This window comes from Nicotiana attenuata, unplaced genomic scaffold (assembly GCF_001879085.1).
Source record: "Nicotiana attenuata strain UT unplaced genomic scaffold, NIATTr2, whole genome shotgun sequence".
Taxonomy (NCBI): Eukaryota; Viridiplantae; Streptophyta; class Magnoliopsida; order Solanales; family Solanaceae; genus Nicotiana; species Nicotiana attenuata.
Genome location: NW_017670986.1, coordinates 318,519 through 325,315, shown reverse-complemented (window position 1 = coordinate 325,315; position 6,797 = coordinate 318,519).

Here is a 6,797-nt window from a genome sequence, read left to right as displayed (position 1 = left end):
ATTCCGAGGTCCCAAGCCCGAGAAATGAATTTTTGTGTGAAATTGTTTTCTGAAAATGATTAAGGAAAATGAAAATGGAATTTGATTAAAAGACTGTGGTATCGGGCCCGTATTTTGGTTCCAGCGCCCGGTACAAGTCTTATATGTGGTTTAAGCGCTTTCGGTAAAGTTTGGTTGAAATCGGACGTCGTTTGACGTGTTTCGGACTTAAAATGGAAAATTGATGTTTTATGAAAATTTTGAAGAAATCATGAGTTTTGAGGCTTGATCCGTCGTTTTTGATATTATTTTGGAGATTTGATCGCACGAGTAAGTCCGTAGGATGTTAATGAGGTTGTGTGCATATTTGGTTTGGAGCCCCGAGGGCTCGGGTGAGTTTTGGATAGGTGTCGGATTGCATTTTTGCATTTTTGAAAAATCTGGTATCTTCAGTTCTGGTATCTTCGCATTTGCGAAGAAGTTCTCGCAAATGCGAGCCTTTGATCGCAAATGCGAGGAGGGGGAATCCTGCCTTGGTTCGCAAATGCGAAAGTGGGCCATGTCGCAAATGCGACTTTTTGCTCGCAAATGCGAAGTCTGGGTTTTTCATGAGGGTTCGCATCGCATTTCCCATGCTTGGTCGGGGTTCGCAATTGCGAACCCCAGTTCGCAATCCCATAATCTGCAACCTGCATTTTTCCATACTTAGTCGAATTTTGAATCATTTTTCACCCCATTTTCAAAACACAACTCCTTAGGCGATTTTCCAAGAGCAAGACTTCTTCCAAATCATTTGTAAGTTGATTTTTACTCATTTCCTTCAATCATTAACATCATTTAACATGTTTTTCACTTAAAATCAAGGATTTCCATGGGTGAAATTGGGGTTTTGGGTAGAACCTAGGTTTTTCAAAAAAATTGGGGTTTGGACCTCAATTTGAGGTACGATTTCAAAACAAATTACATATTTGAGTTTGTGGGGGAATGGGTAACCGGATTTTGGTTCGAACCTCGGGTTTTGACCACGTGGGCCCGGGGGCGATTTTGGAATTTTTGGGAAAAACTTTGGGAAATTCATTTTTATGCATTCAAATTGATTCATTTAGTGTTTATTAATGTAATTAAGTAATTTGTGGCTAGATTCGAGCAGATTGGAGGTGGAATTACGGGGTAAAGCCATAGTTGAGGCTTGAGTTGAGTTCAAGGCATCGAGGTAAGTGTTTGGTTTAACCCTAGCTTGAGGGAATAGGAGTTGAGTCTTGTTTGCTACTTGCTAATCGATCGAGTACGATGTATAGGCATGGTGACGAGTTTCTATACATTGGTGTCTAGCATGACCGTGAGTCCTTATATTGCGGATATTTTTGGTTTGGTTATAACTTCCATGTTGATTGATGACTTCTATATGTTGCAAGAGTATGAGAAAGGAAATTGTGATCTTTAAATTTCGTGGAGCGTTGGCTCGAGTTGAAATACAATTTGTGAGATTTTATGAGATAAGTAAATCTCTGGAGCATTGGCTCAAGTGATGATGTAAATTATGAGGTGAAAGCGAAAGAAGAGAATGAGTTATTGAGTTGCTCCCTTGCTGGGATTTATTGTGTAAATTGTGTTCCCTTGCTGGGATTTATTGTCTAAAATGTGTTCTCTTGCCGGGATTTATTGTTCAACTGTGCTCCCTTGCCGGGATTTCTAGTATAAACTGTTAATCCCCTTGCCCTTTTTGTCTGTGATTGTTGTTTGGGTGAGGATGAGTGTAAAGCACGAAGGGTGATGCCGTGTATTGTTTGTTTATGGTAAGGAAAGAGTGTAAAGCACGAAGGGTGATGCCGTGCATTGATTGCTTATTATGAGAAAGAGTGTTAAAGCACGAAGGGTGATGTCGTGCCGCACGATGTACCATTCCGTGCTGATTCTATTGATATATGTGAGGAATGAGAGTAAAAGCACGAAGGGTGATGCGGTGCGCATGTTAATGCTTGGTGAGTACGAGAGTAAAAGCACGAAGGGTGATGCCGTGCACTGGTTGAATTTTGTTTCATTACATACTATTGAGTTGTCCTGTTTTCCTTTATTACTGGACGACTCTTATTTGGAAATTATTATACTCCCCACAGCATGCTTCCCCTCCCATATTGTTTATCTGTTTTCTGTTTCGATTCCACTGTGTGTGTATATATATACATATATATATATATATATATATGAAATTGCACAGGTTTATGTGGTAGTCTGGTCTAGCCTCGTCACTACTTCGCCGGGGTTAGGCTAGACACTTACCAGCACATGGGGTCGGTTGTGCTGATAGTACACTCTGTGCTATTTTGCACAGATCCAGGTTTCGAGCAGCAGCAGCAGNTCTGAAAGGGCATTTTTATGGTTAAGTGTTATTACTCACTGAGCTAGCGACTCATTCCCCGCTAATTTTTTTTTACAGAGACAACAGTTGACGCGGGCGAGGATTTCGTTAATTAGAGCGTACAAGTTGATAGTTCTTGGTGAGCCTCGCACTTGTTCGCGTGGGCGGAGATTTTATTATATTGTTATACTCTTTTCTTTGAACTCTTAGAGTCGCTCCATAGTCATTAATTTAGTGTCATGAGTATTCTTTTGTTATTATAGTCTTATGTTGAGTATCGTTCTCATTTATCAAAGTTGGAGAAAATTAGTTTTTCTAGTGGTTGCATGGTGGTTTAGCTATGGTGGAGACTTGTATTGGTTAATTGACAAGTTGTCAATTGTTTGGTATTATATTAGGATGTTTGGTTGTTGATTTCTAAGACTGATTTATTTTTGGGATAGTCCAAAAATAGGGGAACTCTGTCCGATTTTCTGTAAAATTTCCAATGAGACTTACTTGGGTGCACTTGCTCCTAAGCGCCGGTCACAATTCTAAATTGGGTCGTGACATTATGGGATCTAGGGGGATTGATAGAATCCATTAATCTTTTATAAGTTTCAAGTTCAAACCCCTGAAAAACATAAATTTTTGGTAGAAAAATGCAGTGAGTTTCGGAATTTGAGATTTGAAATTTATGAATTCAAAATTTTAATCCTTTGAAGTTACTGTAACTTAAATTAATAATCTACATACGCAATGGATTTTTATCATTATGGTATGTAGTGGAATGAATGGAAGCTATTCATCTTTAACCAAAGGTCTCAATTAGTTCAAACCTGAATATACAAAAACTTTTGGCTAAAAGTTACAGTGAGTTTTGTACATCAAATAATTAAACCAGAAAAAAAAAAATGAGTAATACTGACAATAATAGTGCTCAACTAATAATGTTAGAAGTATTGAGCAAAGTCAAAACAAAAGTCCATCAAAAGGGGTGTTTTCTATCATGATTTTTCATTCGGCTTCGAATCTTAAACCTTTGATTAAAACAGAAAAAAATACTATTTAAATATTAAAAAGTAATCTATTTTAACATTTTTAGTCATGTGTATATAATCTCGTCCATAACTTATTATAAGTCAAGTTTGTGACTTATTCTTTCTAAAATTATAAGATATATTTTTTTTTAAAAATTAAAATAATAACATAGCTAAGTGTAATAAAAAAAATAAAAAAAAGTAATTAAAAAATAAATAAAATATGAGAAATTATGTAGAAATGCGTAAAGTAAAGGTTGAGAAATGAAAAAATAAGAAAATAAAGATAAATAATATAAAAAGAATAGTATTTGATAAATAAAGATTTTAGAAAATTAAAATTAAAATAAGTTTAAAAGAAAAAAGAATAGAAATAAGAGTAATATGAAAAAAATCAAAAAATAACCTTGTAATTACGCCATGTTATTATCAGCATTCTCAGCCCTCTCTCGAAATTTGAATAGTGTAATTACCGCCCCTCAATTACACCCAATTACTTGGTCAGACATACATGCCAAAACTGTGCAATTATACCTAGTTATATCCAAATTCATACAGAGTGACTTTCCAAACATGCCTTAATTTAAGTGTGCAATCGAATTTTCTAGACAAATTTATGGTGACGTTATGTATTATCCCCTTTTTCTTTTACAAATTTTCTGTTGCATTGGGATACAGAGAAGTACATAGAAGAGAATTGATAGTGAGAATTGAATCACATTACTATGAAGTAAGCTTTCACTTTCACCAATAGAACTAAATTGTAAGTCTTGGTTTTGATGATTAGCCATTTGACTGATTATTTAGATGGATTTGTATGTTAACCCTTTCCACGGAATATATATTGAAACCATATAAATTACTTTCTCTTTTTTATTTTAAATGACACTTTTCCTTTTTAAGTTTATTAAAATAAGAATGATATTATTTTATATTAAGAAACTATTCAACTTTAAACTTTTCATTTTATGTATCCATAATAATATGTTTTTATAGTCACAAAAATATTATGACATGTTCAACACCACAAATTCAAAAAGTTTTATTTCTTTCTTAATTTTCTGTCCAGTTAAAACAACGTCACATACAATTAAATCCCCAATTTAATTTCACCATATATATACACACACTCGAATGTCCCAAGTTTCACTGGCCTTGTGAAACTTGAAAAGTTATCAGATTTACATGCGAATTGCACAATTATGGAGCCATTTGAGCACATTATGTGACGAGCTATTCTACTTCAAGCATTCAATACCACAAATTAAACCTTTGCATATTCCTCTTTATTACTTTACATTTATCTTCTATAAATACCTTCATCATTTCTCCTCAATTCATTGCCTTATAGCTCAGCTACAGTTTCCCTTAACTATATATCATCTCTTTTCCTTCAATCTTAAGAATATGTCCCAAACTTCAACAATATTGATGAGCTCAATTTGTTTGGTATTCTTAGATTACCATGACAAAAATGGCCACAACGGAAATGGTCATTTCTGTAAACCTCCGATGAGGAAAGATGGCGATGACACGACCGGTTGTGTCTATTCTCCGGCTGCATGGTCCGAGGATGATGGGGATGATGACGATGATGCTGATTATGACTATGCTCCGGCTGCTTAATTAGTCAAAGATATATATCGTCTGTATAAGAGAACCCTAGCTCTGTACCTAAAACCCTAAGTATGTTAAGCCTTTATAAAAATATAATCAAAAGCCACCATTCTGGTGGGAGGTTAGGCCTTAGTATCCTAGTTACACACAAAACTCTAGTTTGATATACGTATATAGTATGTAAAACTTTCCCTATTTATAATATTTTAGCATTTATATATTGGTAGCATTTAGTTTTAGTCGTTTGTGCCTTATATTGTTTGGTGAGAATAAGCAGTGGAGGCTTTGAGATATGTATGCTATCGACAGTTTCAATTCCAGTAAGATTACGTTGAGTTTAATCTTTGTAGTATTCTAATGAAAATAGTACGGGCTAGCCAGTTTTCATATTAGTAATTGAAAAATAGCCATCGTTTACAAAGTCATTGAAAAATAGTCACTATTTTGCTGCAACACGGAAGTTCCAGCATAATATATTGGAGATTGGTGCACCTGTGTATGAACTTCCAGCATGTTATGGTGGAACCCCAACACACGAAATGTTCCAGCATAGTATACTGGAGATTGGAACACCTGTGTATGAACTTCTAGCATATTATGCTGGATATTATACTGGAACTCTAGTATATTATGCTGGAAGTCCAATATATTATACTGGAACTTCATATATTATACTGGAACTCCCGTATATATTATGCTGGAATATTTTTTCCGATTTTGAAGAGTGTTTTCGTTCAGATTTATCTTTACATGAAAAGTGACTAAATATCGATTACTTTTGAAGCTATGGTTATTTTTCAATTACCACTGATCTGACTATTTTTAAATTTCACCCGATTTTATGCTCATCAAGGTCCATTAGTGGGAGAGCGGGAGAGTGGGCTTCATTGAGATTTTATGCTCATCAAGGCCTATTATGGGTTCAGAATTCTAATCCTTTTAATTTATTATATTCTAAACTAATAATTTGTATATACGCAATATAATATAACATTAGGGAATGTAAGGGGATGGATAAATTAAAATCCCTTCATCTTTTATAAGTCTCTAAGTTCTAAGCCCCTGAAAATACATAATTTTTGGTAGAAAAATGTAGTGAGTTTCGAATATCACATGATTAAACCGAACAAAATGAGTAATATTAAAAGTAATGGACTGCTCAACTAATTACAATGTTAGAAATATGGGCAAGGTGAAAACTAAAGTCCATTAGCGGGAGAGTGTTATCTATCATAATTTTTTATTTTATTTTGAACTTCGAAACCTTTGATTAAGACAGGAGAGATCATATCTATCCCATCACAATAAGTGGCAGAAGCAGAATCTTCGCTAAGGGGTTCAAAAGAGGAAAAAAGTTAAAATATTGAAAAGACTACAACGAGTAGGAATTGAACCAACAACCTAGCAAAGATTTTCAACCTCCTTGACCACTATATGCTATTCTTTTGAATTGTATCAAGGGGGTTCAAGATATAATATATAAAGATATATATCTAATTTTGTCTTATATAAACCGTGTAATTTTCCGACGAAGGGGGTTCGAGTGAACCCTCCCGCAAGATCACAACCCTGCTACAACTCTATATAATGATCCTTGTTAAGCTCTCAATTAACTAGTTTCTCTTTCACCAAAAATGCTGGTGCAGGTAAATAATCGACAAGTGTCATGGACAAAGACGTATTATGTAGTATATTATTCTTCAACTTTTAATGAACAGCACAAGTCTTTTGATCTTGTCCCGGACATCAAATATGATAGACATACTTAAGCCACATCTTTTAATCTTCCTCTTCTTCTTTTTTCTTTTTATCGTATTCCATTT